Source organism: Mustela nigripes, chromosome 5, assembly GCF_022355385.1.
Source record: "Mustela nigripes isolate SB6536 chromosome 5, MUSNIG.SB6536, whole genome shotgun sequence".
Lineage (NCBI taxonomy): Eukaryota > Metazoa > Chordata > Mammalia > Carnivora > Mustelidae > Mustela > Mustela nigripes.
The window spans coordinates 77,180,531-77,205,635 of record NC_081561.1 but is presented as its reverse complement, the minus strand read 5'-3'; the positions used below and the strand labels follow the sequence as shown (position 1 = coordinate 77,205,635).

Here is a 25,105-nt window from a genome sequence, read left to right as displayed (position 1 = left end):
AAAATAGCTAAATAAATGGCTGGGCTTAAAATTATTTTCTAAATGGCAATGTTGTGGGGCAGACTCTCCTTTCCTGAGGGTTAGTTCCTATGTCAGAAGTAGTTTCAGATAGTTTGAAAGAACCTGTACTCACTGGGGTTTTTGCCTGTCGTGGATATATATGGCTATGACTTCTGAGTGCCACACAGGAGAAATGTAACTTCTGTCTTCTGATGAAAGGGCCTATAACCAGATAGAAAAACAAACCTTTGGTTGAAAGATGAGATATTCCACTCCTTCAGAGACTGCACCTGGGACCAGAAATCTTGCATTTCACTAACTCTGTTTGGCCATTTAATGCCCAAGTGTCTACTTTGCTGCTGGAATTTCTAGATTTCTGTCGGGCAAGAACACCCACAGGAGACATTAAGGCGAAGAGCAAGGGAGGCAGTAATGACAAGGTGGTGTGATTTGAGCAGAAAACACGCCTGGTACCAGAATTAGAGAGCTGAAAAAGACAGAGGGGAAGCAGTAGTTTCTGGGAGGTGCAGAGACAACACTTCACCAGCTGCTAATGGGTGCTAAGACTCACTTCTGATCCAGTGTGACAGTTAGTGGTTGAAAAGTGTTAAAGAAACCACGCTCCTAGGGTAAATCTAGATTGTTAGAGAATAGTATTATATCCTGTGCTTTTGTTTGTGTTAACCTGATGTAGTATAAAGACATTAAGAGTGTTTGGGTTTGTAACCAACTCTACAGTTCTGAAGATTATCTACACGCAATGCATTCTCTCCATCTAACATAGAAGTTGTATGTCTGTTTCCCTGTGAATAGGGACATTTTTTGAAAGGCAAAAAATGGTGGAACATGGACATATATAAAAAGCTGGGATTTTAAATCTGAGAAATAAGAAAGAGGGAACTTATGATCTTCCTTTAAAATGTTGACAAATCTGTCATATTTCCAGCAGATATTTGAGCTGTACTCAAGGTTAAGGCACATACAGATTAAGACACCATGGGTTTTGAGTTGCCCAAGATCTGTAGCCTAATTTAAAGGCATGAGCCTGTCAACAGCCAACTATATTAGGAGCAGGTAAAAAAAAGTGGGAAGAGAAGGGAAAGGATGAGTAAAGGAAGTGCTGAGTTGAAAATTAGCCAAACTCAAGTTCCAGCTGAAACCCTGCAGGTAGAACTCTGTACTCAATAGGAAGTGTGGAATAGTTATAGGTTCTTTTTGTGCTTCTGGAAGTGAGAGAGTAAGCAGAACTTTTAAAGTTTTTCTCTGGTATAATATATACTATATTAATATATACAGCTGGATAGCCAAAGAATGGCTTAAATGACTTTTAAATGAAAAAAATTAGTTAAAGTCAGACATTAAGGAGACATGGCCTGATTTTCAGGAAATGTCAAACAAAAAATGAATGTTATTCAACTAATAATAAAATACTCATTTTCTCTAGAGAGTTTATGTACAAAGAATACTGTTTTCCTTCTGTGAGGCTGAAGTGTAATCCTACTCAGAAATTCTTGAATTAACCGAACTTTTGGCCCTCTTTGAGTTTTCAACTGACAATATTCTCAGCAAGGGAGTGAGGAAAGACTGATGAAAAACATTAGTGAATATTGCTCCTTGCCTCCCTCTCCCATCTGTGGAGTCGAGAACTAAATACATCACTGCATATGTGATTATCACATTTTTAGTATTAGTGGTTATTATTTTTTAGCCACAAAAAATCATTTAAAAATTTTGTTTATTTTTCCAATGGATTGGCAAAATGATTGAAAGAAATTTATAGTAAATCATTTCACATTAGATTTCTGGCTTTTACAAAGATTAGGTTAGTTTTCATTTTTAACAAACATTCATAACCTGGAAATCCCCGTTCAGAAATGACCAGTTATCACTGAAGAATCAGTATTTGAAACGCTGAGTGCACAGTATGTATAAAGTAAGGGCATGTGAATTACCTACTTCCTGTAATCCCTATAGGGATTCATTGATTCATTGAGTGTTGGCTCACTAGATATTTAAGTTCTGTTGTTTGAGGTCACTTCCTTCAATTTCATTTTTAAAATTTTCAAAAAATCTGAAGAGTAGTTAGAAAAATCTAGAGGAGGTTAGGTTATTTCCAGCTAGCTTTGCATTTTTGAAAACTGATTTATCTGAGTTTTCCATTTCTATATCAGTTCTAAATTCATTTTAGAATAAAAACCTTACCTAGAAATAAATTGATAAGACATAGGCTATATATTTGAGCAAATACGTTTTGCTACAACTCAGTTTCTTACAAGTGAACCATTACTTTTAATCTTTTGGTGGTGTTTCCAGGCCTATATAAATGAAAACATTCATGTTTTGTTTCCCAAACCAAATTTCCTGGGTAAATGTTAAGATAGAAAATGAGCATAAGAGTACTATGAAAGAATGTTTAAAGAGAGTCCTCCTAAAATCACTATTTTTAAAAAAATTTCATAAGTAGAAAACTGAAGAACAAAAAGATTTATCTCAATATTAGAGGAGAGTAGTAAGTAAAAATGAACATAGAATTTAAGAGACTAGAGGTCCATAAAAATTCTAAAAATTCAGAGAAACATATGATTCATGCTAATGCATTATTTAAGGACAATCCCTCAGCCAGCCTATTATAGCACTAAAAAATTTTTTTATCATACTTTTTCCAGAATCTAACTTCAATATGATCATGATATCTTGGAAAATGTCTACCTAGTGCTTAGTTAACAATATACACTTCTAATAAAGCAAGTTGCTTTTAGCTATTTTGTAAGACATGCCATTGTTTAAGATATTTACCATGAACCAATCACATAAAAAAAATCTCGTGAGGAGAGAAAAAAATTAGAGGAAATCCTATAAGATCATAAGGCCATTGACTACAAAATTAGCCAAATTATAGCCAAATCCTATAAGATCATTAGGCCATTGACTACAAAATTAGCCAATATATATTTGCTAAATATATGTGTGTATATATATGTGTGTGTATATAAATATATATATGATATATATATATATATATCATAGACCACTAATACTGCATAAGTCTATTGTTATTTATTCAAAAAATTGAAAAGTGCTGATTGTAAAATTGTGGAATTAAACAATATATAAAAGCAAGAAATATCTGTTCTCCTAGTGTAAGAGAGAAGAAAGTAATTTTAATTTGTGATATTAAACTTACTTAGATCACTAAATTTTATATATCATTTGTCCTTATTGGAAATTCGTTGTTGTATCCAAGTGCTTTCCAAACCTTAACTAATGTTTAAAGATTTTACTTATTTATTTAACACAGTGAGAGAGACAGCAAGAGAGGGAATACAAGCAGAGGGAGTGGGAGAGGGAGAAGCAGACTTTCCACTGAGTAGGGAGCTCGATACGGGGCTCGATCCCAGGACCCTGGGATCATGACCTGAGCAAAAGACAGACGCTTAACCGACTGAGCCACCCAGGCACCCTCCCAAACCTTAACTAAAGTTTAAAAAGTGCATGCTTACTAGTTGTAAAATAGAATAAAACAAAGTTGTATGAATTGTGTAATCAAAGGATGGGAACTGCTCTGCCCAAGGTATTTTTCTCTTCATTGTCTCTGGTTCTAGCTTCTCCCCTGAGCTGTAATCATTTCTGTATTTTTCCATTCACCCTAGACTTTTATTGAGCCAAATTTGCTCTCACAGGGTTGAGAGGCATCCTGCATTCAATAAAGTATCATAAGGTCTATGATCCAAGCTGCCCAGTGTTCTGTAATTAAAAAACTATTTGCCCATTACTGAACTCTTCCTCTGTTCCTGGCATTATGTTAGGTGCTAACATGTATTATTATCTTATTTAATCCTTCACATGCTTCATGAAATGGATGCTGTCATTATCCCTATTTTGCAGATGAGATGAATGAGATTGAAAGGTATGTAGTGTGTTCTGGTTGGCAAATTTTGTGGTCAGTCCTTAGTTCTCATATTTTTTTTTTCAATTCCAGTATAGTTAACATACAGTGCAATATTAGATTCAGGTGTACAATATGGTGATTCAACTTCCATACATCATCTAGGGCTCAATAGGATGAGAGCATTCATCGATCCCTATCACCTGTTTCACCTATTCCCCCATATACTCCCTCTCTGATAACCATCAGTGTGTTTTCTATGGTTAAGAGTCTGTTTCTTGGTTTCTCTCTCTCTTTTTTATTCTTTTGCTCATTTGGTTTGTTTCTTAAATTCCACATATGAGTGAAATCATGCAGTATTTGTCTCTCTCTGACTGTTTATTTCACTTAGCATAATACTTTCTAGCTTCATCCTTGCCATTGCAAATGACAAGATTTCATTCTTTTTTAAGATTTCATTCATATATATATGAAATATATATATATATATGCCACACCTCTTTATCCATTTGTCTATCAATGGATATTTGGTCTGCTTCCATAGTTTGGCTATTGTAAATAATACTAAAGTAAACATCAGCATGCTTATGTCCCTTTGATTTAGTATTTTTGTATTTTGGGGGTAAATTCCCAGTAGTATGGTTACTGGATCACAGGGTAGTTCCATTTTTAACTTTTTGGAGAACATCCACAATTTTTCTACAGTGACTAGACCAGTTTGCATTCTCACCAACAGTCCACAAGGGTTGCTTTTTCTCAACATCTTTGCCAACACTTTTTGTTTTCTGTATTTTTGATTGTAGCCATTCTGACAAATGTGAAATACTCACTGTAGTTTTTATTTGCATTTCCTTGATGATAAGTGATGTTGAGCATCTTTTCATATGTCTGTTGGCTATCTGTACGTTTTTGGAAAAATATTCATGTCTTCTGCCATTTTTAATTGGATTATTTTGGGGGTGCTGAGTTGTATAAGTTCTTACAAAGGGAACATACCTCAACATAATAAAAACCATATATGAAAAATCCATAGCTAACATCATACTCAATGGGGAAAACATGAGAGCTTTTCCCCTAAGGACAGGAACAAGTATGTCCACTCTCACTCTTTTATTCAACAAACTACTGGAAGTCCTAGCCACAACAATTAGACAATAAAAAGAAATAAAAGGCAACTGAATGGGTAAGGAAGAAGTAAAACTTTCACTACTTGCAGATAACATGATACTATGTATAGAAACCCTGAAAAACTCCACCAGAAAATACTAGAACTGATAAAGAAAGTCAGTAAAGTTGCAGGATGCAAAATCAATATGCAGAAATCTGTTACATTTCCATATACCAATAATGAAGCAGCAGAAATCAAGGAATCAATCTCATTCACATCTGTAAAAAAACAAAACAAAACAAAACAAAACAAAACCAGTAAGATACTTAGGAATAAACCTAACCAAAGAGGAAAAAGACCTGTACCCTGAAAACTATAAAATACTTATGAAAGAACTTGAGGACAACACAAAGAAATGGGAAAAAATCCTATGCTCATGGGTTGAAAGAACAAATATTGTTAAAATGTCTATACTACCCAAAGCAATCTTCACATTTAATGCTATCCTTGTTAAAATACCAACAACATTTTTCACAGAATAGAACAAACAGTTCTAAAATTTGTATGGAACCACAAATGACCCCAAATAACCAGAGCAATCTTGAAAAAGAAAAGCAAAACTGAAGTTATCACAATTCCAGACTTCAAATTATATTACAAAACTTTAGTAATCAAAACAGTTTGGTACTGATGCAAAAGTAGACACATAGATCAATAGAAACCCTAGAAATAAACCCACAATTATATGGTGACCTAATCTTCAACAGAAGAGGAATGAATAGACAATAAGAAAAAGTCTCTTCAGCAAATGGTGCTGGGGAAACTTGTCAAACACATGCAGAAGAATGAAACTAGGCCACTTTCTTACACCATACACAAAAATAAACTTAATATGGATTAAAAACCTGAAAGAGAGACCTGGAACCATAAAAATCCTGAAAGAGAGCCAGTCAAACTTCTGACAGTAATGCTTCTGACATTGGCTATAGCAACATTTTTCTAGAATGTCTCTTAAGGCAAGGGAAATAGAAGCAAAAGTAAACTATTGGGCCCACATCAATATAAAAAGCTTCTGCACAGTGAAAGAAATAATCAACAAAATTAAAAGGCAACCTCCTGAACAGGAGATTTTGCAAATGATATATCAAATAAAGGGTTAGTGTCCAAAGCCCTTATATCATTTGAATACAAAACAGTAAATGGCATAGTCGAACACTCCCTCCTTTTTGAAATCCATTCTTTGTTTTCTGGAACATCACGCCCTTCTGATTTTCTTGTACTGTAGTGGTTGAATTTCCTCCTGGATTTTTTACTGTCTCTCCCTCTTGTGGTCTCCCTTAACTGTAAGTATCTTGAGTGATTTTGAGCTTAATCCTTAGTATCCTCTCTCTGCAGGCTCACTTTTTAAGTCCCCATCCTTACTCACAAATTCCTTATTTTATACCTATAAAATAGCTCTCAGAATTAGTCACATGTATGGATTTATTAAAAAAAGCAACTGGAAGTGGGCTCATATTTTTCCTTTAAAAACTACTTTAATGTGCTTAGATGTCATCTTCTAAAGAAAGTTCAGTTTTTGAGAAATGGTAGTCTGTGACATTGTGTCTGGTCTGTTGGAATTATTAGAGGTCAGAAAAGTGATCAGGGGAGGACAGACACTTCCTTTTGATGTTATTCTTGTAAATACTGGTTTATCATGCTAAGGATTTTTTTTTTTTTTTAAACTGCTTCAGTGGCAAAAGGCTGGAGAGTACCTTAAACTATGTAAGAGATGTTAGAATTTTAGGGAAGGCCTAAGGCCATTCTTGGCATCAGCAGGAAACTTAGTAACAATTGAAGTTCACTGAAATAAATGTCAGGAGCTGGACCACAAACAAGGACTGGGACCAGTAATTTTGGAATTCCACACCAAGTAGGGGATATCACAAGGTCTAGAAAGACTATGAAGACTTTTTTTCAACAAGGGAGAGATGACCTTGTTAATGAAGTGAAGGCTAATATGGATCACTGTGTTAAAGAGCTCAGAATAATGGACACATCCTTATTAAGCCAAGAAAAATTCAGAGTGTATTACTGCTACATAGAGAAAACTAGAACTATGTAATTGCAATAAAAGATTGAGGAGAAAGATTTTAAATCTATTGTTTGCATTTCTTTAGATATTACTATAATTGTATATTGCATGTAAAATGTTCTTAAATTATATCTGTAATTATTTTAAAATGTTAAGATAATGATTATTATTATAATTGTTTACACTTATTTTAGCTCCATAGATGCAAAGCCTTAATTGCATGCCATTTGCTGTGATAAGCACTGGAGACACATTGGGAGAATGAAGCACAGTATCTAAACTCAGGAGACTTTCTGTCTAATGGATTAGACACAGGAAGATAATTTCAATATGAAAACTGGAAGACAAGAATGCTCTTATTTGGAGAGAGCATGGATTTGGGGGACAGTTTATTATGATGTATCAAAAATTGGGATTGAGCTCAGAAAAGGATATTTAGATGTCCGGTTGAAGTAAGTGAGTTTAGACAAGTAGAATCAATTAGATGTACAGCGATGGTTACTGGGATCCAGCCAGAAGGTTTTTGTGATAGTGTGTAGACATAACTCAATCAGGATCCTGGAGAGGTTTATAATGGCTGTAGTGTAGAGTGATATTATGAGGGTGGAAGAGCAAATAGGGCCGAATCAGGAAAAGTGTGTCATTACCACGCTTCTTATTTCAGGCTCATAACTAGTTTGGTACACTTCTTAATTATTCTGTACCAGGTGAGGAATTCAACTCCCTCAATATCACCTTTTTAGGTTCTCTGCCATACAGTGCCCTCCCAGTGTTCAGGGCTCAGTCTTCCCGTTACTAGATCTCTCCTTTGCCTGGTTCAGCCATGAAGTGATTGTGTGACTCTAGACCCTTCTCTCCTGGGCTAATCTCCTAAAGATTGCTAACTCTGTTCTTGGGAACGCCACCCATCATCCCTTATCTTTCAACTTTTTAGTCATTTCTTCCTTTCTTTCTATTTTGCCACGAGTTACTGTTTTTTGTTTTTTGGTTTTGTTTTGTTTTGTTTTCCCTGTACTTCCACTCCTTTTTTGACAATAGACCCTAATGCCCCATTAAGCCCACAGCTAAAATATTAGCACCTGAAACAAGCTAGTTCCCATTTTCACCTCACCCTCCTAAAAGAAATGGTGCATTCCTCTAGCATGGAAGAGAATGAAGACCAACAAAATCAGTTGTATTCCATATTAAAAAAAAAAAAAAAAAAAAGACTAGTCCTTCCTTAAACTGGTCTATTTTTTAAGGAATCTATACTTTCTATTAGAGGATAGAGGAAAAATGGAGGGTATTTTAGAGTTCCCAGTAGGGAAATAATAATAAAATTTCTGTTTTAGATACAAAACATTTAGAAAAGGAAAGTTTATAGAGACAGAAAACAGGTAAATGGTTGACTAAGTGGGTAGGATTAGAGATGGACTACAAACAGGCATGAAGGAATTTTTTTGGATGATGAAGTTGTTCTACACCTAGATGGTTGCCCAACCTTTCACATTTAGTAAATTCATTGAATTGTACACTTACAATGGTGAAAACATCATTTATACCTTAATAAATCTATTGAAATGTCATTTTGGAAAATCTAATTATAGAGCAAACAATCAATTCAGATAGAAGTGGAGAGAACATTAGAAAGCCAAACTACCAATATCAGACAGAGAACAATGACTGCCTCTGTGACTGGAAGACAAATATTCAAGAGATTTTAGGGGATAGTGTTTGTACGATCCATGGTTAACTAAGTGTAGGGAATAAGAAAGGCACAAAATAAGGAAAATATCCAGATTTCTGATGTAAGCATCATCACCATGGGTGGTGGTGAAACTCATTAAAAAAGGAGCTCAAGACGCAGATAGGAGGTTGGTTTTTCAGGGGCAAGGTAAGAGTTTCGTTTAAAGTATGCTCAATTTAAAATGTCTGCGAGATGTCTGAGCTGAGATGTCTAGTAAGAAGTTGATGATGGTCTACAGCTGAGGAAAGAGTTCCAGGCTGAATCTGGTGATTCAGGTGTCAGCAAATATAAATGGTAAATGAAGTTCTGCGAAAGGATGAGATGAAGCTGGAGAGTGTGTAGCTCACGAGGAAAAACAAGATGCACTTCTGTGAGGAAATCCAAAATATAAGAGACAAAAAAAGTCATTAAATTATAGAAGATTACAGTATATGTCTACTTTAGGGTGAGTATAACTTTCCCTTATCCCTCAAAGTAGAGGGAAACCAGATAATACTGAACAATAAAAGGACAGCTATACCATCTTTAAAAAATTAATCATATTAATCTTTCCTCTGTGTTTCTTATCTTTACGAAGGTCACTAGCATCTACTGAGTAGCCTAAAGTAGACATCTAGAAACAGTCCTTCCTATTTTTGCCTCTTCCCACATATCAGTCATTGAATCCTATGGATTCTACTTCCTTAACGTTTTTAAATATACACTGTTCCACTTCAGGTCCTCAACATTTCTCTTCTGGATTATTGAGACCTTCTCCTAACTAGTCTTTTTATGTTTGGTCATATTATATTCAAATTTATTATCCACATCACTGATACAGTTAACATTATAAAAGAAAAATCTTACTGTGTGATTTTCTTGCTAAAAGTTCTTTGTGACTTTCCTTTAAATTTTTTATTATCTGTCCCTTATTTGGTTCTCAAACTTTACTTCTCTCCATACCATACCTCACATTTATACTTTACCATAGTGGATTTGCAGTTTGCAAAGACTATTCTCTCCTGAGTTCCCAATCTTTCCAAATGGCATTTTATGATTTTTGTTTGTTTTTAACAACCAGTTATTAAGGACTTACTAAATGCTAAATAATTAAATAATTCTTATTAAGTCCTTTCAGTGTCCATATAAATGATATTATCATTCCCAGTTTATAGACAAGGGACCTGAGACACAGAGAATAATTGCCCATGGAAAGAGAGCTATCAGTAAGTGTTAGAGCTTGGAGCTCCAGTGGCGCAATCGGTTAGCGCGCGGTACTTATACAGTAAGTGTTAGAGCTAGAATTCTAAACTATCCTTTGTCCTTCATCTAAGTTACTATCTCTTATTACTTATTCTAAAGAAATTTCCTTGGCACCCTACCTCCCATCAGCTAATTCACAGGTCTTTGTTTGGTGCTCCTAATTTGGGTTTCTATAACAGGCCTTGTGAACTGCTATCATAATATTTACCTTTAAGTGTTAGAAAGTCTCTCTTACTTATCTGTCATACCCATTAGATACTTTGTTTCTTTAAGCCTAGAGATATAGATGTAAATATAAATAAATAAATAAATTTATATACGTAATATATATAATATAAATGTATTATAATATTTATTTATTTATGCTTCCTTGGTATTTTATTAAAGTTTCTGGTTCAGAACAGTCACTCAATAAATATTTCTGGGAAGGAGGAACGGAAGAGGGAAGAAAGTGTTTTTTTCCTAAGTAAACTCCTTTGTGTCCATATATTAAAAAGACTCTGCAAACCTGTCACATTTGGGGGTATTTTTAAACTACTGGTTTTTAATACTTCTAGGTGGAAGTATGAAATTTTTATGAAGCCAAACCTGTTAACCTTTTCATTTATGCTTATTCTTATTGCTTTTAAACTTTTTAAATTGATCCAGTACATGTCCCTCAATTCTACTTAGTTCTAATATTTTAAAGATTTTATTTATTTATTTAGTGTCTGTGAGTGGGGGCAGGGGAAGAGGGAGAGAGAATCTTAAGCAGACTCTGTGGTGAGCGTGGCTTGATGATGCGGGGCTTGATCTCAAGACTTTGAGATCATGACCTGAGATTGTGATCAAGAGTGGGATGCTTCACTGACCAAACCACCCAGGCGCTCCTGGTTCTAATTTTGTTTTAGAATTTGATTTCATGTATATACTTAATATGTATATACAGATATGCATACATACATAGATATGTGTATATAGGTGTGCATATATGTCTGGATGTGTGTGTATATTTTATAACATGCATTATACACTATTGAGCTCCCATCTGACTTTTATTATGAAGGTAATTCCAAAATATTTCAATGCCATTTGTTAAGTAACTCTTTCCAATTCTTAGATATTTCCTTTAGCATATAATAAATTTCTTTATATATGTCTGTTTCTGGGTTATTCATTCTGTTTCAGAAACCTTTTATTTATTTTGAAATCATGATTGCATTTTAAAAATAGGATCCATTATTAAGTGTTTGTGTACAGATATACTTTTTAAAAGGTTTTAAGAGTAAGGCGTATTATATTAGGAAATAGAGAAAAACAAAAGAAGAAAAAATCACCAGTAATTTTTTCAATTAATATATTTTCTATAAATATTGTATTTCCATTCATTAACATATAGACTCAGGCACACATACATGTATGATTCTGTATTTGTATCTGTGATAAAGTGATATATGTACAAACATGCATATGTATACATGTGTGTAGTCTAACAGATTGTTACATTTGACTCTGCCCTGAAATTATTCCAGAGGCCCCAAACCTCAAAACTGAAGGTGAGCCCATGAACCTCCACATTTTAAAGTATGTTGCTAGACTATCTATGCAAGACTTGAAAGGTGAAGGTCATACAGTCGGAGCCAAAGCATTAGCCAGTATTGCATCTTGGAAGCCAGGAACAAGTGCTGGAGCATTTCTGCTCACCACAAGAAAGAGAAAGGTTAAGAAGTTAAAAAGTTGAGAAAAGATTTGCTTTTCAGAAATTAATCATACCCTGTGGAGATCTTATCCCCAAAATTATGGGTAAAGAAAGTTAAGTTTTTCTTTCTTATCTCAAATTAAGAGTAAAACGTATTATATTAGGAAATAGAGAAATGGGGTCTTCAAGTGTTCCCTATGAGGGCCTTGCCATTGGGCTGTGGGAATTTGAGGAAAGTAAGAACTGACATTTGGCCCATATCTACAAAGTCTAAAGGTGAGAGGCTCTAAACTGGAGATTTTCCCCTCTGGGATAAGTGATATTAAGAGTAAACTTTGGGCGCCTGGGTGGCTCAGTGGGTTAAAGCCTCTGCCTTCGGCTCAGGTCATGATCCCAGAGTCCTGAGATCGAGCCCTGCATCAGGCTCTCTGCTCAGCTGGGAGCCTGCTTCCTCCTCTCTCTCTGCCTGCCTCTCTGCTTACTTGTGATCTCTGTCTGTTAAATAAATAAGTAAAAATCTTAAAAAAAAAAAAAAAAAGTAAACTTTGCTTCCATCAATGTCAGAGCAAATGGGTTCTCTAGAGATAAGATGTGAACTGGAGAGAGGGGAAGGGACCTTACACAATAGATGTATTTCCTGAAGTCCCAAACCTGCGGGTGATTGTTCTAAGTAGCTAGCCTTGGGCAGGATGTTACAGTGTGGTTCCCAACTGGGATGGTTTCCAAGTAATCTACTGTAGTATCCCAGGAATGGATGGGGTCAGTTTTTAACATTTGCCATGGCCAAATTACAGAGATAAGAGCAACCCCAAACTGTGTAGCCTTTCTCTTTATTCTCTCTTCTGCTTAGACCCTGTGCTGGAGAAGTAAAAAAGAAATTAGTGAGTAGAGGAAGGAGATGGAAAGAGCTAATAATTAAGAAGTCAACCATACTTTCTTCTTTATTTGTAGGTTTGGAAGCCTCAAGGGAGATTAAGCTACTACAGGAAGATGCTTTTAATTAAAGAAGCTCTTAGAGCTTTGCTTATTATACTAAACTGGACTGGATCTAAGTGGCTAATATGTAAATATGGATTTTTACCAACTACTTGTTCCTTAAAGTTAGGGGTTTGCCTTCAGATTTTATGCAGAGTTAGAATAAGCACCAGTTTATAGAAACTTGAAGGGATATAAAAGAATAAGAATGAAGTTGGTTCCTTCTTATATCCTATCAGGTCCAATTTTTTCAATAAATGCTTATATAAATATGTGTGTTTGTACACTCATGTGTGCATATCTCTGTATATGAGTATGTAAGTGTGGGTAGTGCAATGCAGTTATTTCCAGACATTCTTTTGGATGTCAAGTCTTTTTAATGTTCAAATAAAATCAAATAAGCCCTAATTTCATATAGTTTTTGGCATTCCAGTGCCTTCCTCCTTTACCTCCCAAAATTTATATAAGAGGTTTATATATTCTCCTTTGGTCTCCTTTTTTCTGTTATTCTTCATTCTTTCTTTTCTGGATTTTATTACCTCATTTTATATTTTTGACAAAAAAACCCTATACATAATTAATGTACATAACTTGGTGAGTTTAGTAATAAGTAAACATCCATGAAACTATCAACACAGTCTATGCCATAAAGCTGTCCATCACCTCCAAAAGTCTCCTGCCACCCTTTATTATTGCTTTTCACTCTTACTTCATGTTTATTTTTTGCCTCAGTCGTGGTGTTCCAACCTGCATCATATTGCTCTGGCCTTTAGTACCCCAAACTATGAATTCAATTTATTCTCTTTGATTTTTCAGGGAGCCACTAACAGTGCATTTGTGGGTAAAAATGAACTTGCTGAAGATCTGGTGATAACAGCTAGGAACAGAAAGTGAAAGTTCTAAACCCTAATAATGATTAATCCTTGACCCTTAACACTCTCTAGGCTTTCATCTCACAAAATTAGTGCTTTTCCTTCTAGGATCACCTCATACTGGTTGTTTGCTTTTTAATAACAGCAACATTATTATTATTAATGCATTAAAAATGCTCGTCTCATAATTTAGTTATATAATCTTAAGCTTAGAGAGGTTGACTTGCCTTATAATCAGGCCCACTTATAATTATTCTAAATTTGTGTTTGTTTTTTGATATTTAACTCCTTAATTCATGTGGAATTTATTTTGTATATTATGTATTGTATTTTGTATATTATGTATTGTATGAAAAAAACTTCTTTTAAAAAGATGGTTAAACTGTTTTCCCAGTTCCATTTGTTTGCTCAACTATTCTTTACTCATCTGTTCTGAAGGCAGTTTCTCATTTTTTTTAAAAATTCTATTTCTTTGGTTTACCTGGCTTTTCTAAAATCAGCAGCTCCCAAATAGTATTTTCTAGTATGTTATAATAATTTTATATATATTTTTATTCTTGTCATTAATTATTTAGGTTTTCAGCTCTTCATTCTTTCAAATGGACTTTTAAGACACTTCATTAATTTCTGTAAAAAACATCTTCGGGGGTATTGATCAGAATTTTATTAAACTTAAATATTAATTTAGGAGAATATGAATTTTTATTTTATCATCTTGGCAAATGGTTTGGTACTCCATTTAGTCAACTCTTGTAATTAAAGCCCTGTATATCTTTATAACATTTTTTTAAAAACATGGACTGTTTCATGAATTTTCATGTCATCCTTGTGGGGGGCCATGCTCACCTCTGTATCCTTCCAATTTTAGTATATGTGCTGTTGAAGTGAGCACTGTCTTTATAACAATCTCTGATGTATTTCTGACATTTCTTCAGATTGCCATTTCTTTACATTAAACCTCTCCCTTCAGAGTTAGGAACACTTAGGTGTGTTGTACGATCTCCTGTGTAGAATTTCTGTATTTTCATTTGAGTAAAACCAGAGATTATGGGTTTTAATGTAGGGATCATCTGTTTTTGGTCGAGTCTGTCATTCAGCAGCTAATTCTTGGTTAGGTACTGTTTTAGATGCTACATATACATCAATAGCAAAACATCTTGGTAAATGGCTTGATACTCTATGTTTGATACTTTATGTTGCATTCTAGTGGGAGTAAAGAATACAGAATGGCAGTGCATTATAAGTGCTATGTAAAAAAGAATAGAGCAAGATAAGTAGCATTAAGAGTGCAAGGCATATAGAATAACTTTCAATAGGGCGGTCATGGTGCCCCTTACTGGGAACAGGACACTTGTCCAAAGACTTGAATAGATAAAATGAGCTATGCAGACAGAGTGGGCTAAGTACTTCCAGCAGAAGAAAGGGATGGTACAAACCTGAGGCAGGCAGGGGTGTGTCTAACATATTGAAAAATCAGCTGGAAGGCCAGGATAGCTGGAATATAATGACCAAGGAGACAAAAAAGGATGAGTTCTGAGAAAAAATGGGAGAAGTAAATTGTGTAGGTCTTTGTAGGTCAAATGTAGTAATTTTGGCTTAACTTTATGAGACAAGAAGTGATTGGAAGATTGGGTTGGGGTGTGACAATTACATTTTAAAGGACTCTTTCTACTTCTGTGCTGCTGTTAATAGGGGAGCAAGGATGGAAACAGGGAAACCAACTAGGGGGACATTGCGATACATGATGCTGCCCTGAGCAGCTACAGGTTAGCAACGGGCGTAACAAAAAATGGTTAGTTGTAGATGTATATGAGAGTACAAAGCAAAAGGCTTTTCTTTCTGGGTTGCATTTTTCTCCTCTTACTTTCAATAAAGAATCATCATTTCATAACTCTCTGCTGCTGACCTTTTAAATTTAGCTTTTCCCTACCTAGATTCTCTTATTAACAGAAGTTTCTTCTCTTGGACTTTATATAGGCATACTTCTTTTTTTTGAAAATATTGAAAATTTAATTTTAGGGAGCTGTGGTGGAAAAAAATACCGTCTAGAAGTCAGGAGGATGTGATTATTATCCTGGCTGTGTTACTAGTTCACCATGGGATATGGGATAATCTTTACATTCTTTGTTCTTGACTGTAAATTGAGGTTAGAGTAAATTATTGATATATTTTTTAGCTTAATTATTCTACCAATCTATGATTCTGTATTTATACTCTGGTCAGTAAAGAGTTAAAAGTAACAGAAAAATCTTCATTTGTGACCCTTGAAATATCAGCAGATTGCTTTTCTATAGCTGAAGAATTCCTAAGAGAAGAGGAAGTCCAAAAATGAGCTTACAGTATTTTGGGGAGATGGTGGTCGTCCTTTCTCTTTTTGGCAGCTGAAGAGGGGCTTTTGTCTGTAATGCTTGATTTCATGGGGCCTACTTTGTCTTTATAATCCTACATTTAGTGGGAACTTGGTTCCCATTTTCTCTCTCTTTTTTTTTCAACCTTCCGTGAGAGGATTTCCCCCCAAACTGCCTCTTTTTAGAATTACCTTCCTTATCTCAGTCCTGCACTCCTAAAACCTGATTTGCTGTGGTCATATCACTGTATTATATATGCACAGGCAATATTTCCATGCGCCTTTCTATCTGTTTCATCCTAACATTTCCCTATATTTGATTGTCTTCTCCAGATTCATTTCCAGAGCTACCAGGTCCATCCCCACGTTGCCTCCGCTGGGACATAGTGTTCATACGCATCTTGGTCTCTGTTCTCTCTGGGAACCCACAGTACATCTGATTCGTGCCCTGGTGCTGCTTATTCCGCCCAGAAGCTGACTCAGTCTGTTTTGAAACACATATAGCAATATTGTTTCCCATCTCAAGGGCGCTGCATTTGCAACTCTTATTTGACACTGAGAGGCCAGAATTAAGATACTAAGAGACTATGAAATGAAAGGCAGAAATAGCTTGTTCTTGCAAATGGAAAGAAATTCACCCCCATTTTGCTGAAAGCACAAGACCTTTCTAATCAAGCATTTGACATCATGACCAGGCTGGAGAAAAAGTGTACCTGTTCAGCTATAATTGGTTCTGCTCACAGAAGTGGATTTCTCATTGTCTGTGCAGCTACAGGAAATATGGTTAATAAAAGCGCATGTCAGCCTGACTGAAGCCGTTCTATAGAGCCCTGCCAGGCCACTCTGCAAAACTGGTATTTCCTATTATGAAAACTAAATCTCAAATCATAGTTAAAAGGTAATCAGTCTTCAAGAGAGTGGTCTATAGGGGTAAGCAGTAATTCAGATTTGATTGGCAACATAGGCTTTTCAGGAAATAGTTCAAAATGAGAAGCATTTGGAGAAAGCCAGAAACTCAGTCCAAAATGATGATTCTCAGAATTTTCTAGCACTTGGGTTATTGGTATATATACCCACACACGTTTTAAGTTGTGCTTTCCTAGGAACTATGATAATAGTACACCGTGGCTTTGTGTACTTCTCCTCATTTAGCTCCTGTAACATGACCTTGTGATATAGGGATCACTGTCACCATTTCATAGCTGAAGAGGCTTGCCCAGAGTCTCTTAGAGTGCAGCCAGTGTAGGCAGGAGAGCCCAGGTACTCCTTAGGGTCCTGTGGTGTCTCCCAGAAAGGTGATGTATGATCACCTCTAGCAACTTTTCTGCACTGTTGCTCCTTGCTTTATATCTGTGTTTATTATTTTCATCATGGACAAAGCAGAGCAACAGTATTTTCATCATAAGGTGGTTGTAAAGACAGAATCCAAAGAAATAACACATATCGGGGGAAAAAAAACCTATCAAATGGGAATTAATGTGACCTCATCTGAAAGCTCAATTTTGTATGCAAATTTCATGATTTGAAATAAAATCACTTCCTCTAGTTGAAAGGCATTGTGAATAGATACATTAGTAGCATAAGTTTAGAAGCGAGCACATTTTTCTTTTCATACAAAAATGGTGTTGCTCAAAACAAACTGAGGGTTGCTGGGGGGAGGGGGTTTGGGAGAAGGGGGTGGGATTATGGACATTGGGGAGGGTATGTGCTATGGTGAGTGCTGTGAAGTGTGTAAACCTGGTGATTCACAGACCTGTACCCCTGGGGATAAAAATATATGTTTATAAAAAATTAAAAATTAAAAAAAATCTAATATAAAAAAATTAATAAAAAAAAATGGTGTTCCTGACACATTGTTGGGGGAGACAGGTGTTGTATGCCATTTTCCTAGTTGGATCTGCACTGAATCTATAGTTCTTTGTGCTAACCAGGTAAACAAAGACTGTGCTATGCCAGTATACCTGTATGTATACAGGCATCACTACTAACTTTTTGTTTGAACTTTATAAAATTAGTGTCGCTCTACTTCTGCTTTGTCTTCCTCTGAGATCGAGCAGAACTGTCTCTAGATATTCCTAACTTCACTCAGGAGAATTTTCCATTTTGGCAAGTGATCAAGCAATCTTGACAACAATTTCCTTGAATTACTTAGGATTTCATTTCTTTCTTTTGCTACTTTGTAAATATTAATATTGATGTACACAGCTTAGCTCCTTTGTTAGACCTGGGATAGTCTGTACTTCAGATACGATGCCTTTCATGAGTGTCTGACTATCCTGAAAAGAAGCTTAATAAGTCTTTGTCTGGGGCTGAGCAAGAGAACACATTTTCATGACAATTAAAAAACCTCCCAGGGGAAACCATTTGGATTACATACAGAATTTATCCAGTTTCAGTGCAGAGCTAAATAACTCTAGGACATTTCTAGGCTACATGCCAATCATACTGAATTTATCAAATCATCCATCAATTAGTTGGAATATGTAGATATAACAAAATAAAAGAAACAAAAAACAGCTGTTACTTGAGATGGTCAGACCACGAAAGCTATTCTAGACCATTGAAAGAGCTCTGCCTTTTTTCTATTACTAAGATGGGGAGCCATCAAAAGTGGGAGCAGAGATGTGGCATGGTATGATTTATGCTTTAAAAGAATCACTACGGGGTGGGGGGCGCCTGGGTGGCTCAGTGGATTAAAGCCTCTGCTCAGGTCATGATCTCAGGTCCTGGGATCGAGCCCCACATCAGGCTCTCTGCTCTGCGGGGAGCCTGCTTCCTCCTCTCTGCCTGCCTCTCTGCCTACTTGTGATCTCTGTCAAATAAATAAGTAAAATCTTAAAAAAAAAAAAAAAAAAGAATCACTATGGGGGCTCTCATAGTGAGAGGTTGCTCTCTCTCCAGACCTCTCCTTTTCTGCCTAAGGGCTTAACCAACTCTATCATTTCTAGTTAATGATGAACTACCCAGGTGGGTGGCTCAGGTGGTAAAGTGTCTGCCTTCAGCTCAGGTCATGATCTTAGGGTCCTGGGATGGAGGCCCTTGTCAGGCTCCCTGCTCAGTGGGGAGTCTGCTTCTCCCTCTGCCTCTCCCCCTGCTCACTCATTCTCTCTCTCAAATAAATAAATAAAATCTTCAAAAAAAAAAATCACAATGGCTGTGAGAGGGTCCTAAATGAAATGAAAATGACTTTGGTATGGCAAAACATTAGAAAAATAAAGTTGACTTTATTTACTTTGGGCAGAAGGTAACAAGGATCAAGTAAAATAACCTGGTCTGAACAGAATTTGTAAGATAAAAAAAAAAAATTGTAAGATAAAAAAAAAAGATAAAAAAAAATTATTTGCCTAATAACAAGAAAGACTCTCTGAAGCATGATTGTTTTTGTTGTGGGTTTCAAGAAAAGATTTAGGAATAAAAATGTAAAAAAAAAAACCAACCTTATTTTCAGATGAGAACTACACAGTCTGAAAATATATTTTAGTATCAAGTTACTGCCAGTAAGTGATTAACTCTAAAAGTTCAGGTAGCTTAGAGTAAGACAATAATTATGAATATCATTGATTTCTTTAATCAAAATGTCAATAACGGTGAAGAAAGCATTTTATTTTTTTCCCATTTACATTAGCCTACCGAACTTTTCATTATTCAGTAATAGTAAGTTGTAAAATAAATCAATAAAGGTCACTAGACTGTTTAGCTTCAATCCCTAGATCTGATTGTTGGAAGGCCAGTCTCTGTGAATGCTTTCATGTTTCTTCATGGTCTAAACATTCTGAGGAATGACCACTGGCAAATTTGGTTAAAGGATGATCGAGTAGCAAACATGTTCTGGAAGATAGTTATATTCCTTCAGAGAGATTCAGACTTCTCTCCCTGTAATATTTGCTTGTATCTCAGAATAAAAGCCTCTCCCTCTCCAGATGGGAGGATGGGGCAGTGTGCCAGTCAAGCTCTGAGTGTGATACTTTTGTGAGTCTTTGGTACAGTCCTTGTGTTTGTGCAAAATCCTCAGTTTTCCCCAAATAATTAGCCAATTATATCAATGCCATTTATTTAGAATGATTTTAGTAGTGATGCCTTTTATAGCCTCACCAGTGCTAAGATGCTCTGTGATAATAAACTGTGTTCTGATTTAGAAACTTTGTGTTTGGGGCGCCTGGGTGGCTCAGTGGGTTGAGCTTCTGCCTTCAGCTCAGGTCATGATCCCAGGGTCCTGGGATTGAGGCCTGCATCAGGCTCTCTGCTCAGAAAGGAGGTCTGCTTCCCCCTCCCCCTCTGCCTACCTCTCTGCCTACTTGTGATCTCTCTCTCTCTGTGTCAAATAAATAAATGAAAAAAAAATTTTTTTTTAAAGAAGTTTTGTGTTTCCTGTCAGGATATCTATCTGTCTGTCTGTCTGTCTGCCTATCTATCTATCATCAGTCATCATCTATCCTCCATCTACCTATCTACCTGACACGGTGGCAGACTGACTTCTTATCTTATGAACATTGTCTCAGACTCGTAAATTTCAGAATGAACACTGATGCCTTCCCTTTATGAGGCTTATGCCATGTTGATGTTTGCACAGATGAGGAATGAGACTCATTTTGTGTTAGTTGTCATGATATTCTGTATGTCATTTGTTCTCTCTGATACATTCAAAAAAGAGATCCCAGAAATACTGTGTGTATAAATATGGAGTTCTTCACACACACATGTTTGCAGGACTGTTGAGATGAATAGGGAAAAGCATTTCCATCGCAGGAGTAATAGGTTTGAATTTTGTCGAAACATACTATTATAATGATGATGTCATAGGAAAACTGTGGTGACTGCAGCAGCACACACCATGGATTGGTGATTTCTGGGGCTTTTTATCTGCATGAATAGATATGCAAGATTTTTGCTTTCTGGCTAAAAAAAAGAAGGTGTGGTTTGGAGGAAGTATGTATTCATGCGAGGGTGCTGGAGAGAGTCAGAGATAAATAAAACAAGAAAGTTGAGGGTATTTAGAATATGGAGACTTAACCTGTATCTTAAACTGTATCACAGTTTTAGGAAGATGCAATGTTAAATAATTGCTGCTGACTGTTTTCAATAATTGTCTAGTGATAGGGCCATTCCCAGACTGGGTGGAGTCAAGCTATAAAAGGAGCTTTTCCAGGGAGCTTCCAGATTGGTGTAACAGTGACAATAATCTGAGATTAAGGTTTTCAAAAAATTTTCTTTACCGTGGTAGGAACATTTAACAAGAAATCTACTCTCTTAACAAATCAGTATTTGTCTTTTTATGACTGGCTTATTTCATTTAGTATCATGTACCCAGGATTCAACTATGTTTTTGCAGATTGCAGAATTTTCTTCTCCTTTAAGGCTGAACGGTATTCCATTATATGCATATACCACATTTTCTTTGTCCATTCCCCTGTCAATGGGTATTCAGCTCGTTTTCACATCTTGACTATTGTGAATAGTGCTGCAATGGATATGAGAATGCATTTATCTCTTTGAGATCCTGATTTCAATTCTATTATATTGAATATTCCCGGAAGCCTTTTGAAACAATAACCAATGGCCAAGCTGTTTAAGACATTATGATTATACTAACTGTTCAGATAAACAGGATGAAAACCATAGTAAAACAGGGTAATTTTGCCTTTTGTTACCTCAGAAAAATAAGCCTGTTTATGCATGTACTTTTTTTTTTTTTGAAGATTTTATTTATTTGAGAGAGAGAGCACAAGTTGAGGGACAAGAGGGAGGAGTAGAGGGAGAGGGAGAAGCAGGGTCCTCACTAAGCAGGTAACCCAATGCAAAATCTCAATCCCAGGACCCTGAGATCATTACCTGAGCCAGAGGCAGACACTTAACCAACTGAGCCACCCAGGAGCCACTGTACATTTTTTTTTTTAAAAGATTTTATTTATTTATTTGACACAGAGGGAAAAAGAGATCACAAGTAAGCAGAACAGCAGGAAGAGAGAGAGGGGGAAGCAGGCTCCCCGCTGAGCAGAGAGCCTTGATGCAGGTTTTGATCCCAGGACCCTGAGATTATGACCTGAGCTGAAGGCAGAGTCTTAAACCCACTGAGCCACCCAGGCGCCCCCTCCTTGTACTTTTTTTTAACATGGTTTATAAAATAGCACTTTTTGAGAGGACTGCCTCAAGGACTAACTATAAAATTTACAATATTTTATGAAATACCTAGAATTATCAGTTACTGATGTTTTTAATAAAATGTTATAAATTTTTTTTTAATTTTTTTTAAAGATTTTATTTATTTGACAGAGAGATCACAAGTAGGCAGAGACGCAGGCAAAGAGAGAGAGGGGAGGAAGCAGGCTCCCTGCAGAGCAGAGAGCCCGATGCGGGGCTCGATGTGGGGCTCGATGCGGGGCTTGATGCAGGGCTCGATCCCACCCTGGGATCATGACCTGAACTGAAGGCAGAGGCTTTAACCCACTGAGCCACCCCAGGCGCCCCAAAAATGTTATAAATTTTTATGACAAAGATGCTTCCTTAAGACATTCCCTACTAAGGGAGAGTGGATAGGGCTCTTTCAGTGCCTTAAATATCAGCAAATTTCAGCCTATCAGAGAAAGCACATGAGAATTTTGTGAATAAGTTTAATGTACAGTCATAATGGCCAGTTCAGAAAATTTAACAACTGTAATTAATTATGAAAAGTAATTAGTTATTTGCCTATTGTTCTATAAATTATTATTTACCTATTTTTTGCCTATTATTCTATAAATTACTATTAAGCATAATAGTAGCATCTTGGTGGTCAGTTAGGTATCTGATTCTTGATCTCAGCTCATGTCTTGTTCTCAGGGTCATAAGTTCAAGTCCCACACTGGGACTCCATGCCCAGCATGGAGCCTACTTAAAAAATAATAATAGTAAATATAATATATATATTATATATATGTATATATAAAGCACAATATTCCTAATGATCTCCTTCATTAAAGATATTCTTTTCTTTTGGGTTATATTTATTAGTATTTTAAAGGCTCTGATTTTTGAAAAATGCCTATATTGGTTCAGCAATTTTTCTTCATCTTTAATAATCAAGTGAGGTATTTTAACTATTACATTTTAAAATTCTTTTCATATATTAAAGATCAAAAATCATATCTAAAAGAGAGAAGTATACTAGATACAAAACTTTCTAAGATGTTTCATTCTGAAAATATAATTTATAATGTATAATATATATATTGATCTATACCTTTAACTCAATCCTAATAAAAATTCAGCTGAGTTCATAAAAATAGAAATTCATTCCAATACTACTAATAAACCCACAGTAATCAAGACACTGTAACACTAGAATAAGGCTAAGCCTAAAATCAATGCTGCATGAAAGAGCAGAGAAATACACACATAAATAGTCAACTGATTTTCAACAAAGTTGCCAACATAATTTAATGGAAATAGATAATCTTTTTATCGAAGGTATTGAAACAACTGGTATTTATGGAACAACTTGCTATCAACTAGGAAAAAGGAATGTACCTCCACCTTAAACTTTACACTATACACAAAAAATAACTTAAAATAACTTAATAACTTAAGATGAGTCATAAACCCAAATAAAAAATCCTAAGTTACATAATTTTTAGAAGCAAAAATAAAATATTTATAATTTGGGAAGGCAGTTTTTTTTTTTTTTTTAAAGATTTTATTTATTTATTTGACAGACAGAGGTCACAAGTAGGCAGAGAAGCAGGCAGAGAGAGAGAGAGGAAGAAGGAGGTTCCATGCTGAGCAGAGAGCCTGAAGCGGGGCTCAATCCCAGGATCCTGGGATCACGACCTGAGCCAAAGACAGAAGCTTTAACCCACTGAGCCACCAGGCGCCCTGGGAAGGCAAAGATTTTTAAAAAATAGGAAACAACAAGAATCAACCATTTTTTAAAAGTTAAGTTGAATACCATCAGATGTAAAAACATTTGCTCTTTTCAAGATGCTCTATTAAAGATGAAAAAAAAAAGCCCTAGGCTGATAGAAAATATTATATACATGTATCATGTATCTAAAAAACATGTGTACTTGTTTTACATTAAAAAAATATCTTACAACTCAACAATGAGAGGACAACACAACTGAAAAAAGAAAGAAAGAAAGAAAGAAAAATAAATTTGACCAGTTTACAAAGGAAGCATTCAAAATGGTTCATAAATGTTTCGGGAAAAAAACCAAAAAACAAAAAACTGCTCTACATTTAAAATCATCTTTGTCAGTAATTAAATCACAATGGGTTACCAAATAGCTAACGTTAAAAAGACTAACAGGATCAGCTTTTGCTGTGCTTGTGAAGGAACTGGAATTCTCATACAATGCTTATGGGAATTAAATGATACAACTTCAAAAAAAAAAACACATGACAGACTTTTTAAAAAGATTGATATATTTATTTGAGCAAGAAGAGCAAGAAAGAGCATGAGGGAAGGACAGAGGAGAAGGGAGAGGAGAGAGAGAGAGAGAGGATCTCAAGCAGACATTCTGCTGAGCACAGAGCCTAATGTGGGACTTGATCCCACAACCCTGAGATCATGACCTGAGCCAAAGCCAAGAGTTGGATGTTCAACTGACTGAGCCACCCAGGCGCCCCTAGATGACAATTTTTTAAAAGAAGTTCTGTATAAATCTTCTGTAAGACTTTGCTATTCAATTTGAAGGAACTTACTAAGGAAGAATGAAAGTATATATCCTCACAAAGACATGTACAGAAATATTTATATATTCTGTATTTATTGTAACTCCAAACAAGACACAACCTAATATTCTTTCACAGATGAATTGATAAACATACTGTTATACAGCCATATAATGGAATATTACTCAGCAATGAATAGGAATACAAAGGCATGAGTCAATCCCAAAAGCATGCAGCTGAGCCAGAGAAGTCAGAGAGCAAACAGTAAATGATTCTCTTTTTATAAAATCTAGACAGGCAAAATTGATCTATAGTAACAGAGAGCAGATCATTTGTTGCATGGGTAGGTGGCATTCACTGCAAATGGACATGAAATAATTTGGCATGGGGGATAATAGAAAATATAATTTTTTTTAATTTAGGAAAAATTACCAAAGCCAGAATGTTACCAGTAAAGTATTGTGGCCTCTAGTTCAAGATGAGACCAAAAGTGTGACCAAAAGCTTGAGGCTTCAGAAAATTGTAAAAAAAAGTCTCGTTTTTTCTCTCAG

General features: G+C 35.6%; 1 protein-coding gene and 1 non-coding gene across 2 annotated transcripts in view; one reads left to right on the top strand and one right to left on the bottom strand.

Moving 5' to 3' along the window:
- Window positions 1–25,105, top strand: part of THEMIS (thymocyte selection associated) — a 183,326-nt gene that overhangs the window by 101,854 nt on the left and 56,367 nt on the right. The window lies entirely within an intron of this gene.
- Window positions 14,351–14,453, bottom strand: LOC132018847 (U6 spliceosomal RNA). The gene has a single exon (XR_009404626.1). It is a non-coding gene; the product is annotated as a U6 spliceosomal RNA (small nuclear RNA).